At 39.5% G+C, this 16,668-nt stretch overlaps 1 protein-coding gene across 2 annotated transcripts in view; it reads left to right on the forward strand.

The window, feature by feature from the left end:
- LOC311607891 (sodium channel protein type 2 subunit alpha) overlaps positions 1 to 16,668 on the forward strand; it is a 123,911-nt gene that overhangs the window by 18,643 nt on the left and 88,600 nt on the right. The window lies entirely within an intron of this gene.

A 16,668-nucleotide genomic window follows, 5' to 3' on the forward strand; every position in this document is an offset into this window, starting at 1 on the left:
GTTCTCTCACCTAGGCCAGCTTTGACAGCCCAGTATAAGTGCCAACTCAGCCAAGAAACCATGGGAATCCCTTTGTATTAATTTCCTTTCGTATTGGTGGGGGTAGGGGGTGGATATGACTAATGTAACTTAAAGAAAGGAGGATTTATTCTGGCTCATGATCTATCAGTGCAGGGTGGGCATGGCAACAGGACTTTGAAGCAGCTGGTCCCATTGCATCCATATTCAGGAGGCAAACATAACTGAGGATGCTTAGCTGCCCTCTGTCTCTTTGTTAAGTCTAGGACCTTAGCCTACGGGTAGTATCACCCTCATTTATTATCACTCTTCCCACGCAATTAACCCAACAGAAGCTCCCTCACAGCCATGCCCAGTGGTTTGTCTCCTAGTCCATCTAGATCCTATCAAGTTTGTGATCAACATAAATTATCACATCCCTCAGTGCCTGTAATCTTTTTTAAAGCAGAAAGCAATATAGCTATAAGTCTTTCGTGTTGTTGTGGAGAGGGACAAACTATAAGAGCTCGTCTTGCTGTGGCCATGACATGTTTGGCAAAAATATCAGGTTCTTAATCTAAAAAAAAAATGAGTTATATATCCCTCAGGACTAAAGTAAATGATAAATAAAATAGTGTATACAAAATCAGGCAGATACATAAAATAATTTACATATTGAAGATCTCAATTTTGTAAAAATTTTGAAAATTATTAAGCCTTATTGATTCTGTCACTAAAAAAATTGTAGGCGGCCTTGTTTTGTGTTTCTTTATGCCATCAATGGATTCGGTATTACTGTACATTTTATATGATTTTGCGGCTACCTAGTTCACTAGATGGGTTAGTATTTGGCTCTTTTTTTAACTTCTATTTTAACTAGGAGATCAAACGTAGGATCAGGCACATGTAAGGCAGGAATTCTACCACTGAGACACCCTAACGCTAATTATCTAGGTTTTGAGTTCTTTGGAGGCAGATGGTATGTTGGAGTCTATTTGAAAGCTAATTATTTTCAAGACACGACTGAGTGCTATTTCCTGTTGAAGTATGAATCTGTATCAGAGAAGCTTGCTGAATTCCTACTGGTCACATGGATACAGCAACCTGAAGGTACCTGAGAGGTGCCCTGTGCCAGTAGAAAGGGGACCAGCAGGAGACTGAAACAGATGGCCGTCTGCTCAACCACAGTACTGGGCTCTGACACTGACGCATATTTTTCCTGCTTAAAACCTTCACATGAATGGTACCATGACACACTCTTTTTTCTTGGTTTCTTTGCACTCAGTGTAATACTGTTTTAACTTTTTTTTTTCATATATAACTAGTTCATGACTTTTCATTATCAAGTAGTGCCAAACTTTTTTTTTTCACTTCCCTCCATCTACTTCGGATGTCTGTTTTATTTCCCCTTCTGCATGTGAGACCCAAGCATCCCTCCTTGGGCCCTCCTTGCTACTTAGCTTCTTTGGATAAGTGGATTGTAGCATGGTTATCCTGTATTTTGTGGCTAATATCCACTTATAAGTGAGTACTTAGTATGTGTGTCTTTCTGGGTCAGGGTTACTCTACTCAGGATGATATTTTCCAGTCCCATCCATTTGCCTGCAATTTCATGATGTCCTTGTTTTTAATAGCTGAGTAGTATGCCATTGTGTATATGTGTCACATTTTCTTTATCCATTTTTTGGCTGTGGGACATATAGATTTTTTTCCTGTTTCTGGCTATTACAAATAAAGCTGCTGTGATCAAAGTTGAGTAAGTGTCTTTGTGGTACGGTGGAACATCTTTTGTCAGCCTACAGAATGGCAAAAGGTCTTCACCAACCCTCCATTTTCACCAAACCTACATCTTCACCAACCCTACATCTGAGAAATATCCAATATCCAATATATATATATAAAGAACTCAAATTAAATGGCAACAAACCAATTAACCCAATTTTTAAAATGGGATACAGAGCTAAACAGAGAATTCTCAACAGAAGAATTTCTAACGGCTGAGAAGCACCTAAAGAAATGTTTAATGTCCTTAGTCATCAGCAATATGCAAATCAAAATGACTCTGAGATTCCATCCTACACGTGTCAGAATGTCTAAGATCAAAAGTTCAAGGGGCAATACGTGCTGGTGAGGATGTGGAATAAGGGGAACACTCTTCCACTGCTGGTGGGAGTGCAAACTTGTACAAGCACTGTGAAAATCAATCTGGAGCTTTCTCAGAAAATTGGGAATAGCTCTACCTCAAGACTCAGATATATACCACACCTGGGCATATACCCAGATGTCCCATTTTTTTAATAGCTATCAGTTATCATTAGTGGTGGGACTTCATGCCCATCTCCTCTCTCCATGCTGAGATTTGGTCTGGCTTAAGCATGTACAGGTCTTGTGTATGCTACCATAAATGCTTTGAATTCATAGATATAGCTGCCCTGATGTGTCCAAAAGATGCTGTTTCCTTGTAGTCACCCATTACAGATGGCTCTTACACTCTTTCCATTTCTCTTCAACAAAGATCACTGAGCCTTGGGAGGGGGAGTTGCAATGTAAATAGCTCATTTAGGGCTAAGCATTCTTCAGTGTCTTTTCTCTGCACTTTGTTCAGCTATGGGTCTCTATGTCAGTCAGTCACCACCTACTTCAAATTGCAGTTTTTCTATAAAAGACTGAGATGTATTAATTTATGGGTATAATGATAGGTCCTTAGGAGTCAGGGTAATACTATGTACCCTTAAAAATAATTTTTAGTACGTTTTTTGCTAGAAGGCCAAATGCTCTATCTAGCCATAGGTTCTAGGCCCAATAATGATCCTAGCTATGGATTCTGTCTGATGGGCTGTAACTTAAAACTAATCAGAAAATGGTTGGTTGTTCCAACAATGTTTATGCTATTTTAATTTTTATGTTTAGAAAATTTCATGCATGAATACTATATATAGCTTCCAGTCTTCTCCCTGCCTCTAATGTTTTCTGGGCCCTCCTAACACCTTCTCAAAATCATCACCTCTTTTTGTTTCATTGCTATTGCTAATATATGGTTTTATATGCATATATCTATATCTATATAGCCTACTGAGTCTACTTAGTGTACCTACATGTATATGTGTTTGGGATGACTATTTGGGATTGGATAACCTATTAGAGGACCTGAGCCTGGAGAAGACCAATTCTCTTTCCTCTCCCAGAAGCCATTAGTTGTCTGTAGCTCTTCATCTAGGAGTTGGGCTTTGTGAGAATTCCCCCAACAACACTGGCATGTCAACTGATGTTGTCATTAAGTATGTCTTGGTTAGACAAAACTTGGTTGAGATTTATTGGGTACAGCTTCTCCTTCTTATATTGGAGACACTAGACCATAGATCTTGGTCCTCTGGCTCTTGCAATCTTTCCATTCCTCTTTCTCAATGTTCCCTGAGCCTTAGCTGTTAGGGGTTGCATTGGGGATCTCTTGGGGTTAAGCTCCCATAATATTTGCTTTCTGTATTTTGATTTGTTGTAGGTTTCTGTAATGGTCTTCTACTACCAAAAGCAGTTTCTTTGATGAGGAGTGAGAGCCACACTTTCTGTGAAGAAAATGATAAACATACAGAATGCATTTAGGAATTACACAGGATTGGGGAAGTGGACTTAGTAAATTGAGTGACATCACAAGCCATCATTCATTGGCTCAGTTCCTGCAGTAGATTCCCTCCTTCCTGAGTGGGCATTGAGTCCAATTATGTGGCTATGATTATCCCAAATAAGCAAAGGCCACTGTTGTAACTTTGGAGATATCATATCATTGTTGGCCATTGTGTTTTATAGGCTTTATAACTTGGTAGGACAACTGATTGCTTTTTTTCCCCTTTTAGTAGCTTGCATATCACCAGATTGCATGAGAGCTAGTCCTTAGGCAGGAGGCTTTCAGGTCAGTTTCAGCTTGATTCCTCCAAGTTCTGTGCCCAAAGGGTGTTATGCCTTCAGTAATAGTGTCTTACTTTCAAATTCTAGGAAGCAACCAATGGCTACAGCCGTAACCTATTGGACTCCCTTGACCAACAAACAACTCAAAAGAAAAATTCTCATGGCTGATGCTGAGATTTTGCTAATCTAAGGCTCCTGCAGGGATAATTATCACCCTAAGTGAAGCAATGTCATCGTGTGTGTGTGTGTGTGTGTGTGTGTGTGTGTGTGTGTGTGTGAGATGTGTGTATGTGTATCTAAGAAAATATAAAATAGCATGTTTTCCTATAGCTTTTCCAAATATCCCTTATGTTATTTATTCCTCCTCTCTGATCCTCAGTATTGTCCTCCCTACCTCTTCCCTTCTCACTTAAACTCTCTTCGTCATTTTTTATACTTCTTCCTTCATAGCACCTGTGTCCTACTAACTGCTTCTCCAGAATTCTTCCTCCCTGCCTCACAACGATATCTTTTTACTTTCCTAGTTTCTATGGTTACTCCAGTTCATATACTCACATCTGAAGACTTGGAGCTAGGGTCCACAAATAAGAGAGAACATGTGGCATTTATTTTTCTAAATCTGAATTGCTTCTTGGAACCTAATATTTTCTATTTCCATCCATTTACCTGAAAATCACATTTTTTCCTTTGTAGAGCTGAATATGCTTCCACTGTGTATATGTACCACATATTCATTATCCATTCAAATTATTTTTAATAGAACCTTTACTACAGATCAAAACCTACCTATAAAATAAGTCTTGATCTATTTTAAAGATTATTTGACTACAATAGATTAAATTAGAGGCCAAGTACAAGAATATACATAGAAAAGGCTGGTTTTTAAAACTAACCAATACATGTTAAAAATAAACAATTGACAGATTAAATAAGAAATAGTAAAATTTAGAAAACATGCTGTACTGAATGAGAATTAAAACAGTTTGTTAAAAATCTATGTCGAAGCCTTTAGTCAACACTGTCTCAGAAAGCATTTAAACAAGTTTTATTCTCTTTAGAAGGTAATAGGAAAAGATAGGCATAAAAAGCTTACAGGATACTGAAAAATACAGGAGTGATGCCCACATCAGCTCATGTCTCCATCTTCTAGCACATATAATGAAGTCAGGAGGCCTTGACTAAACCAATAGATGAATGCAAGCAAACATGTTTTAAAAATAAAATATAGAGCAGGATTTCCCTGGAATTCCCCATAGCACAGTGCACAATGCCATCATTTTCATCTACTGAAGTGTTTGTGCTAATTATCTAATAAGTTTTAGTACTGACAGAGATCATGGTAAAAGAAAACGTGAGATGGTGATTACAGAGGTGAGTAGGAAGCCTAAGAGAACTCTGGGATCTGTTATGAGAGATGAGACAAAGCCATCTGCTTCTAGTTTAATCCGTAATGACCATGTGAAACCTGACTAAGTGATCTGATGGGGTCTCATCAAACGCAGCAACAGCAACAGGAAAGCCATTGTTTTCATTAGCTTTGACTGGTGCCAACAGAAGAAAAGCTGTGCAAGGTCATAAAGAGAGGCATGGCTCTAATTCCAAATCTGTTGTACATTCTAACTTACAAAGTCTTCCGTTTGAAAAAATATTTTCTTTATGGAACTCCATCCATTTCCCTCCCTGGCTCTCTTTTATGAGAAACCAGAAGGAAATTGGTTTGCAGTTTGTGATCATGACTTGAACTTTTCAAAAAAAGGTGTGAGTCATCCCTTGCTCTTTGATAATTTCCAAATGACAAGGCTTTGCTTTTATGGATCGGTTCTAGCTTTTAGTTATTTCAGTATATTTTGCTCGGATGGGAGTAGAAAAAATTAAAAAGGAAATGTCATTTATGAGTATGAGCCTGTTAAGAAATTTGGAGAAGGGCAAAGGTCACCTTTTGGGGACAGAACGATGTTTTTTTCTGAGGCTTAAGCCATTTTTTATTCTCCAACATGTTTTTTTTCCCTTTCTTCCTTTTAAAGATATCTGCTATACATTTAGATGGGACTCCCATAAATCTAACAAGGGCTTGCTGTATCTGTGAACCTAGGTAAAGATGGTATTCAAAAACTAGTAATTGTGTGAATTCTAACTATGTTTTAAGAATTGGTATATGTGGAATTGCATCTGAAAATTTTAAATATGGACTGCAGAAGATGACTTTTGTTTTTAGGTACCCACCCTCCATTCATTGCTATGGGCAAAAACCTGACTAATAATGTTAAAGGAAAAAGGAGAAAAAAATGAATTCTCAAATGCTTTGCTCTTCCAAAAAAAATTGTTCTTCTTCTAATAGTCTGAATTTACTCTGGCAGCAGCCTTATGGCACTAGCCAAGACCAATGTTAACTCTCTTTTTTTTATATAAATTTGTTCACTTTATATCCTGATTGTAGCCCCTCCCCCATTGCCTCTGATCCCATGCTTCCCTTCCCTTACACCTCCTTCCTTCCTCCCACACACTGATCACTTGTCCCTGGCAGGGGAGGCCTTGCCAGGCCACAGAAAAAGAGGATACAGGCAGTCCAATGTTAATTCTTATTAAAGGAGAAGCAGAAGAAACAAAATGTAACCATGGCAAGCATGACGAGCTATTCCTGTCATCCTATTTGAGGAGGTGAGGCAGGAGGATTACAATAAGTTTTAGGTCAACCTACCTTATGGAGTTGAATTCCAGGCTAGAGTGTGTAGCAGACCTTTGAAGAAAGGTGCCGGGTACCTGCCAGCACATAGAATAGTAGTCCCAACCATGTCCTGACATGGTCAACATTCTTTTTATTCCAGAAAGCAGGCAAAAAAAATTGTGTGTTAGTACCTGTTTTGCAGCTAGAGTTTTTGTTGCTTCTGTCATCTATTCTGAAAGCTGCATCATGGATAAAAATAATATCCCTTCTCCCTTTAAGATGTTGACAGTTTTAGGGAAAGACAACGCTTTGTCTGTGTTTCCAATGTGTGCTATTTCTAAGCTAAATTTGGCTGCTGTGTTTCCCATATCTGTAAAGCTGGTCCTGGATGCTGGCCCAGGCAGCCATACAGGTTTGATTTTTCCCCTGTAGTCCTGGGCAAGGATATCCTGCACCAGCATCTCCTGTGCTTAACTTGAAGCTGAGGCTTCTGAACGCCAGTGATTTTTCCTTTATTTCTGGCTTGATTGCTGGTTTTCAGGGTCTGGCTTGTGCTCTGATCTTGACATTTATGTCACAGGTGTCACTGGTGAAAGTGCTGTGAAACCAGATGGCGGGCCTTCCCGAGGTTGGCAGCATCTGCTATTGTCCTTGCTGTCACTGCTACCTGTTCTACTTTCTGCTTCCTGCTCTTGTGTTACTGCCTTGTGTTGTCATTCCATTTGTTCAGGGCTATTTTCCTTCCTTTAGGCCTTTCTAACCACGAAGAGTTTTTTTTTTTCAATAAGTTCACAGTACATTCACTCTGCCTAGAACGCTCTCATCCAGGAAGACTCCCAGCAAGGCTGGCTTCCTCACCTTTCTCCTTAAGACACAATTCTTCAGCAAGAAGCTTCCTGACTACCCTACTTAAAATTGGAACTTGTCCTCTTCATCTTCACTGTAAGATTGTTCTCTTATCCTACATTATTTTTTCTAAGGCAACTATCAATTGCTGCCTTCTATATTTAATTTATATATATGTTACCTATATATCTTAATTTAGTTATATAGGATATAAGCCCCACAAAGGCAGGATTTTGAGTGATTAGCTCAATGTTCAGTGCTGAGCCAAAGTAGGTGGGAGAATGATAATCCTGTGTAGATGGTTGAAATGTTTATTGCCTGGCTCACAGGAAACCTGTTTTTACAAATTGCCCTGACTTAACATTATGAGATAAGGAAACTCCAAAGATGCCATTTAGTTTATTTTGTGTTGGCTATCCACTGCTGGGTATGGTGCATACTCTTATGAGTGGTATGCTATATTTATTAAAAAATAAACCAAAAAAATAACACAATTTTAGGGTTTGTGCAAACATCAATTCTTCAATCAGATAACTTCTAAAGTAGAGGTGATTTGGGGACTTTGTAAGAGAGCTTGAGAGCAAATCCAAGGAAATATTTCTTCAAATGCAGCTGTTGGGCCATGATAGACAATCCATCTTACTTAATTGCAATGCTTGGTGCTTCTGATTGGTTACCAGTGGGCTTCATTTTCAACTAACAAAAGCAATTAGAAGGAAGGGTTGCAGTTGTACTTTGTGTTTTCAAATCAAGGTGGATACTATCACTTGTAAGAACCAATGGGCTTTGATCTATTTTAGGGTAATGAGTAATTTTTTTCCAGTCAATATTAAGCTTCCATCTGCCCACATAGTCACAACTGGCTGTTGCACCCAAAATCCCTTACAAAGTGTTGATAGCAGTGTTTCTGAGACCTCTTGCTATTTGATTATTCCTTTGAGTGTTCATTGTGTGCAAGCCATTGATTTATATACTAGAAGAGCTACAAGGCAGGCTATAGAAGGGGCTCCCTTCTCAGCTCTGTAACTTGAGTATGACTGAAGAGATATCAGGAATGGAAAGGAGAGCTAAGATGAATTTTAAAAAGAGAATAAAGTTGAGGTTTTAATTACACTTAAACATCCAAGTTATGTATTCTTTATTTTTTTTGTCTGGTTGTTGGTTTCTTTTGAGATAGACTCTGTAGCCCAAACTGGCCAGAGTCTCAGTGTGTAACCCAAACCAGCCTTGAGCGTGTGACGATCTTCCTACCTCAGCCTTCCAAGTACTGAGATGAAAAGCATAGGCCACCTCCCCCTGTGCATAGTCTTGTTTTAAAATAGATTCCACTAGAGCTGGATATAAAGTGGATGGAGGAGGAACAGACTGGTGGATGGTGACCAACTGTTTACTCTGCAGTACTGGTAACTGATATTATGTCTCTAAGCTTGGTGTTCCAAGGAAGAAGAGAGGAGATTGGTGGAGGCACGATGTCAGACATCCGGTTGACATAATGCAGTGGAGCAGTGCAAAGAGGTGGGAGATAGAGAATGTTGACACCATAAACCCAAACACAAGGGATGTTGCTTCTAAGAGAAATAGGAAAAATAATCTGCTTTGATGAAAATATACCTCTATGTCTGCTGAGCACTCAGAGTATTATAGAACCTGTACCCTGGAAGGTACCCATTACAGCTACTTATCTATGTACTTGGTTCCCACTAGGGGCTAAAGATGGTCATAAGACTATGTGATGTAGAAACAAAAGAAAATGAAAAACAGTCCTCTTCTCATTTTGACATCACATTGCTCTACTCAATTCAGGACCACCATGATCCTTTCTATTTCTTCTTTTGATCTCCTGCCTCTCTATGGGATACTGGTTTTTGTGAATGCCGTAGCTGTGTCTCTTTTTGGTGGACCGCCTTTTGATTATTTGAATTTCTGCTCTTACTCCATCGGGATGCTGAAAGTACCTGCGGGTTTCTATTTCTTACATAGTTAACAAATGGCTGGCTGTGACAGTTTCCTGAACGGTTCTAGCAGGGTTTGTAAGTCCCATGTTTGGTTGGCTTCCTCTTCATCCAGCTCTGCACCTCCATGTCATACCTTACTGTCTCATCTCTGGGAGACTTTCTTAACCTAGCTCAGTATCTGTTTCTGGTGTAATTGGCTGTTGATGTCAACTTTGCAATAGAATTGACAGATACAGATACTATAAGTAATTCAACTACATATTTAATAGTAACAGATGAAAGAATAGAAGAAAATAAGGAAGAAGATGCTGTCGTGGTATACATTTGAATGTTTACAGAAGGTTTGCAATTTTAGACAGTATGGTTGGAGAAAAATAACTCAAGGAAAATTTAAGCAAAGATTATGACATATGAGGAAAGCACGCAAGTGATTATGTGTGTGTGTATGTGTGTGTGTATGTGCGCGCGCGCGCGCATGTGCACACAGGCACACACAGGGAAAAAGAAAAGCAGCTTATGTGTATAAACTGAGGTCATGTCTTGAGTACTTGAGAGCAGTGACCATGTAGGACAGTACAGGGGAAGGGAAAAAAAAAGATCATAGAAGATGATAATGATAGTGAGCAGACTAGCACAGGTTCTATACCTACTTTGGTTTTCCCTAAGAAAATGGAACTTCACTTCAGAAATTTTAGCAAACAATGACTCCGTTTGTCTTGCATTTTAAAGTAAGCTGGCTTCTACACTGATGAGGCAAAGGGAGAAGAGTTGGCTGAGAGATCTATCAGGGCTGGATTGGCCGGGAGTCTTACAGATCTCCATGTCACAATCCATACCCCTGTCCCTGGTATCCCAAACTGCTCAGCCTCCTTGTTCCCAACTTCTTCCCGATGACTACTGTCACCCTCCATGAAGAACACCAAGTTGCAGATAGGATGAAATTTACATTCTGTCACTAACTTTGGTGGGACTCTAGGGAGGGGAGGTGCACAATGGTAGGGCAAGGTGTGCAAATTTAACTTTTATTCACCTGACTGTGATTGTTGTGTTGGAGGCTTAGTGACTCAGTTGGCTAACCAAGGTCTAGTCCTGAAAGCTTCTAGCCTCCCTACAATCTACTTTAGGTCTAGAATGCTTTCAGCCTCTGAGACTTACTGTCGAAGAAGTTCACCCTTTCTAACCTTTCTGAACTCTGGATGGCCTGTCTTTCCTCTCTGTTCTCCTGAAAGTTGGTCGTATCCTATTTTGTCAAATCTTTCTCTGATTGGTCACTCTGTCCACCTCTCAATTGGACATCCAACATGGGTACTTCCTTCTACAAACTAACTTTACCTTTATTGCTTAGGATTAAAGGTACGTACTAAGAGGTGTGTCTGTATTACAGCCGGAGGGATTAAAAGTGTGTGCTAAGGGCATGTCTGTATTCCAGCCAGAGTAGCCATGTTACTGGGTTAAAATCCCTGTACAAAGATGCAATCAGGAGGGCACTCCAATGGCAAGGCAAGCAAGACACATCAGGTGTGCTCAGATGTAGAGGCTGCAATCTACTAGACGGCCCATTCTACCACAACAGTAGTTAGAGGCCTCACAGGGAGAGTAAATTGAATTCTTTGAGAGACAAAAGATACAGAAGCCAATGTGAAACAGGATCCTGTGTAGCTCAATCCTTGCTCTGTATCTTCATCCTTTAATTACTTTAGCCTTAAACAGCAAATAAAAACGAGAAGATCAAGAGAGATCATGTGTGTGTGTGTGTGTGTGTGTGTGTGTGTGTGTGTGTTGTATGAGTATGTGTGTACACATGTAGGAGTTGCTATCACCTCTGTGTGCGTTTGTGGAAGTCAGGAATAAACTTTAGGCATCTTCCTCTATTGCCCTCTACTTTATTTTGGAGAGCAGGGTCTCTCAGTGAACCTGGATCATTGAATTTTTGCTGGATTGCCTCTCTTACACATCTTCTAAATACACTGATCTCAGCCTCCCAATGTTGGGTTTACAGAAGGTACCACAATGACCCACTTTTACGTGGGTTCTGAGAATCTGAACCGAGCACTTTACTCACTAATGTATCTCTCCAGCCTGGAATATCTCCCTTTATAATTTACTTTTTCAGGAAAATTGTGAATAAAGTGATATTTTTACAAATTGGCTTGTATTTCTCTGAATTCATCAGATAAACAACTGATAAATAGTTCTGTTAAGTAAAAACAAAATATATGCAAAATATAAAAATAATAAAAATGAATGCTTACCTTTAATAAAACACAGTCATGTAATGTGAACACAAAGAACTGAAAATGAATTTGTTTGATATCAGAATACATCTAGTATTAAGAAGAAAAAAATGACAATTTTTCTAGTGGTACATACTGTACTTTGGTTTTTCCTATTGTATTATACTCTCTTCCCAACCTAGCACAGAAAACATGAAAGTCTGCTTGTCCAGAACTTTCCCCTCCTGGGGGGAAATTGTTAGTTACAGCAATGGGCTGGATTAAGGCTGAATAAAGAGAAGGAAAACACAAAACCTCAGCAGGAAACCACTAAAAAGCACAGGACAGGCTCAAGCCTCATGACTGACTAAAGACCTTAAGGAAAAAAAAACTTCAAATAAGATTTAACAAATGTTATCTAAGTTTATGTATATATTATTCAAATATACTGAAGAAAGCTAAGTCACTGTTTTAAAACATGACTTAAAAGGCACTATGAGAAATCCATGTTTCTCAGACTTTCTTAACTTTCTTCACCCTGGCAAGCCAAAGTCTCTAGGATTGTAAGTTATCCCAAACTACTAATTATAAATTACTACATGATTACATCCTTATCTACAGAAAATAATAACAGTCATTTTCTTACTGTGTGTTTATCTTTACAGTACTTGTATTATATAAGTCAATCCTCATGCAGAGAAATTAATTTTGCAATAGTTATTACACAGCCTTGTTTTTTTATAATTGTTGGTTTATGTAAGTAATAAAGAATCATTTATATTTATATTATTATATATAACAACATAGCTTAATTTACATTTTATTGAATCATTGTTCTCTTGTATGTGTGTGTCTGTGTGTTTATATGCATATAGATAATGTTTGTGTGTGTGCAGATGCACGTTGTGTGCAGATTCATGTGCACTTGTGTGTGGAGAGAAGAGGACTTTGGCTGTTGAGCCCCAAGTGCCTTTCATTTTGTTTTCTTTCTGAGACCTGGTCTCTGAATGACCCGGAGCTTGATTAATAAGCTCTGCTGGCTTTCCAGGAAGCCCTGCCTTTACCTTCCCAGCAGGGAGATAGCAAGCAAGCAGTACTGTGCCTAGACCATCTCACCAGCCTTTCATGTCCTTCTTCTTCTTCTTTTTTCTTTTTCTCTTTTTTAAATAATTTAGAACCTCAAATAAAAGAAATCATTGAAAGAGAAGCAATATAGCATTGACACCAGAATTTAAAAATACAATGTCTAATGATTTTCTTCTTTCTCTAACTTCTTCATATATTATCTCTCCTGTTTTTATGAGCCTTTCAAAAATAATGTGTTGCCTTTAAAGTTATTATAAAGTCTTCTGCATGAACAATGATACAAATGAATATAGTTTTAAATCTTCAGGCAACTGAGTATATATTCTGATATTGATATTATGACTTGCTAAATATTCAGGCATTGAAATTTGACTGCTAATATACTAAAGTACATATTTATATTACTATAGCATTATCATACTAATCAAAATTCTGTTTTTTAAAGATTTGTTTTATCTTTATTTGTGTGTGTATGTGCATTGTTGCATTGTTGTTGTTGTTTCTTATTACACTGGAGTTTGTGAGGTTGGCAGTCTAGACTTTGTGTAAGACCTATCACAAAAAGAACCTCTAAAAGTTGCCACTCACTATGGAACTCAGAGCTAAAGGATACAGTGTAACTCTAAGCTGATGACATCAGTGGAGGTCCTGACTCATCCTACACTTAAAGTTAGCTTTAGAAAATAAACTACAAACCAACCAATTCCTTTCTTTTCTTTTTTAAATTTCCTTTTGCTACAACCAGTTTGAGTCACTTTCTCGGTGAGTAAAATACTGTTTCTGGCTAGCTTTTCCCCTTCTTCATTTCAAAACGTATAATCTCTACAAAAAACAAGACCAGAGATGCACCAATCTGTACCTTGGTAGATTAGCTGCTTCTCAATGAGGTTACACAATGCCTGGTTTAACAAGGAGCACCATCCATCAGAGTGGAGAAGGTGTGATGGCAGGAGCATGAGGCAACAGGGGACACGGTGACTGCAGTCAGAAAGCAGAAAAATCTGCTTCTTAACCGGCTTTCTCCTTTGTTTATTTGTTTGATTGATTGGTTGGTTGGTTTTTTTCCATTCTGTTCAATCTCGGACTCTACCCCATGGAACAGGACCTGCAGTATCCAAAATGCCTTCTCCTTGGTTTGAACCTCCCTGGAAACACCCTCCAAGAACATGCCCAAAAGTTTGTCTCCTCTGTGGTTCCAAATGCAGTCAATCAAGTTGCCAATAAGGACAAGCTTGTACCACTATCTAATCTTCCTTCCTTTCTTCCTCCTTTCTTTCTTTTCTTTCTTTCTTTCTTTCTTTCTTTCTTTCTTCATGATTTGTTCATTTAACACCCCAATTGCAACCCACTCCTTCCTTGCCTCCCAGTCCCACCCTCCCACCCACTTCCACTATACTCCACCCCCAGGTACCATCCCACCCTGGCACATCAAGTCCCATCAGGACTAAGTGCTTCCTCTTTCACTGAGGCAAGACAAGGCAGATCTGCTAGGGAAGTGAGATCCAAAGGGAGGCAACAGAGTCCAAGACAGAGACAGCCCCTGCTTCAATTGTTAGGGGACCCACTTAAGGACCAAGCAGCCCATCACTTCATTTGTGTTGGGGATGTAGGACCGGTCCATGCATGTTCTTTGGTTGGTAGTTCAGTCTCTGTGAGCCCCTCAGGGGCCTGGGATAGTTGGCTATGTAGGTTTTTCTTCTTGTGGTGTCCTTGACCCTTCCAGCTCCCTCAATCCTTCCCCCCAACACTTCCACAAGAACCTTGAGTTCTGCCTAGTTGTTTGGCTGTGAGCTTCTGCTCTGTTTCTATTTTCAGCTGGATGAAGCCTCTTAGATGACAGTTATGCTAGCTTCCTGTCTGCAGGATAGCAGAATATCATTAATAGTGTCAAGGGTTGGCCCTCTCCCGTGGGTTGGGTCTCGAATTTGGCCAGTCATTGGTAGGGCATTCCCTTGATCTGCACATCTTGTGGGCAGGGCAAATTTTGGGTTGAGGGTTTTGTGGATGGGTTGATGTTCCCCTACCTCCACCAGAGGTCCTGCCTGGATGTGGCCACTCCAGTCTCAGTATCTCTTGCTGCTTAGAGTCTCTGCTATGGTCACCCCCATCCCAGGTCTCCAGCTTGTCCCTGAGATGCCCCCAAACCAATATCCCTTCTCAACCCCAGCCCCGTCACTCCCCAGCCCTACACTCCCCATACCTGATCCCCTCATTGCTTTTCCACCTCTTTTCTCACCCAGCTGCCCTCCTCTCTCCACTTCTGATGTCTATTTTATTTCCCTTTCTTAGTGGGATTCAAATATCCCCCCTTGAATCCTTCTTGTTACTTAGCCTCTGTGGGTTGTTGCATGGTTATCCTGTACTTTATGGATAATAACTTCTTATAAGTGAGTATATACCATGTGTGTCTTTCTGGGTCTAGGTTACCTTATTCAGGACAATCTTTTCTAGTTCCATCCATTTGCTTACAAATTTCGTGATGTCCTTGTTTTTTAATAGCTGAGTAGTATTCCATTGTGTAAATGTACCACCGTTTCTTTATCCAGACATTGAAGGACATATGGGTTGTTTCCAGTTTCTGGCTCTGCTACCTGGGTCTTCAGAAGGCAGGAGATATCTGGGGGAGGGTCTAACCTCCCACTCCTTAATTTTAGCTAATGTTTACTTTTGGCTTATGTTTCATGAGTGTTTCTTTTCAGGACTATGTAAAGGTTTCAGATTTTTGTTGTCAGTCTTTGAGTCTGAATTGTGTTTATGTGACATCAGGTGACACTTTCCAATCTCAGTATGCCTACTCTCTTTTCAACAAGTCAGGAAAGGGTTATTTGATAGGGTTCTGGGGGAAAAGGATAGAACAGCATTCATGTATCCCAGTGACTGGCACACAGTTATTATGTTATTAGTGTTGAGAACAAGCAAAATAAACTTTTTCTAAGTACTGCCATTTTGTTTTCAGATTCCAGTTAATCATGCAGAAAATCTAAGTTCAAGGTTCTGAGCCCTAGAGGAGCTGGGGACTTCTCAATATCTGAACAGCTTCTGTTGTGAAGAAACAATTGTATGAGTTCAGACATCTCAAGGACAACTAGTAAGAAGTTAGTTATCTGAGTCCATCCACTTCAAGAACAATTTCTCTATCTTGCTGGCAGGGTCAACTAAGTTCATGTTTTCAGGTCCGGGAACATACTCCTATCCCAATTGATGGAAAGTCCCTTGCTCAACCTCTTACGTCAGAATATGATTGGAGAATGCCACAGCACAGCCCATTTCCTCTTGATTTATGCTTTCATCCTTTAAATACACTGTACAGCATCACTTCAAGGTTGCAGTTCAGCTCCCGAGTCTGTTCTGGAGCCCTAATAAATCAGTAGCAGTTTGATTAAATTTTTTCCCATCTGCATTGACCTGGCATTTGAGATATGTTGGATTTAAGCAGATCCCACAACAATTAGTTGAGAGTGCTAGCTACCGTCTAAATTGCCCATCAGAAATATTTCTTTTCTGGTAGCTTTTCTTTTCTCTATATATATTTTTTCTTTTGGGCTTGTGTATGTGTATAATACAGTGATTCTCAACCTGTGGCTTGTGACTCACTTGGGGGTCTTATATCTGATATTCTACATATCAGATATTTACATTGTGAGTCATAAGAGTAGCAAAATGATATTTATCAAGTAGCAATGAAATAATTTTATGATTAGGGGTTACTACAACATGAGGAACTGTATGAAAGGGATGAAAGGGTCACAGCGTTAGGAGGGTTGAGAACCACTGGTATAGAGTATTTCAGAGTGTGCGTGTGCGTGTGCATGTGTGTGTGTGTGTGTGTGTCTGTGCATGTGTGTGCATGCAAGCGTGTGTGTACATGTTTGTATGTTGGTGGAAAATGTATGTGGATGCATGTGCATGTGTGTAGAGGCTAGTGAATGATGCCTGGTGTCTTCCTTGACTGTTGTATGCTGTACTTATTTATCTGGGTCTCTCAGTTGGATCTGGAGGGAAG

This window comes from Acomys minous (assembly GCF_964271855.1).
Source record: "Acomys minous genome assembly, chromosome: 10".
Taxonomy (NCBI): Eukaryota; Metazoa; Chordata; class Mammalia; order Rodentia; family Muridae; genus Acomys; species Acomys minous.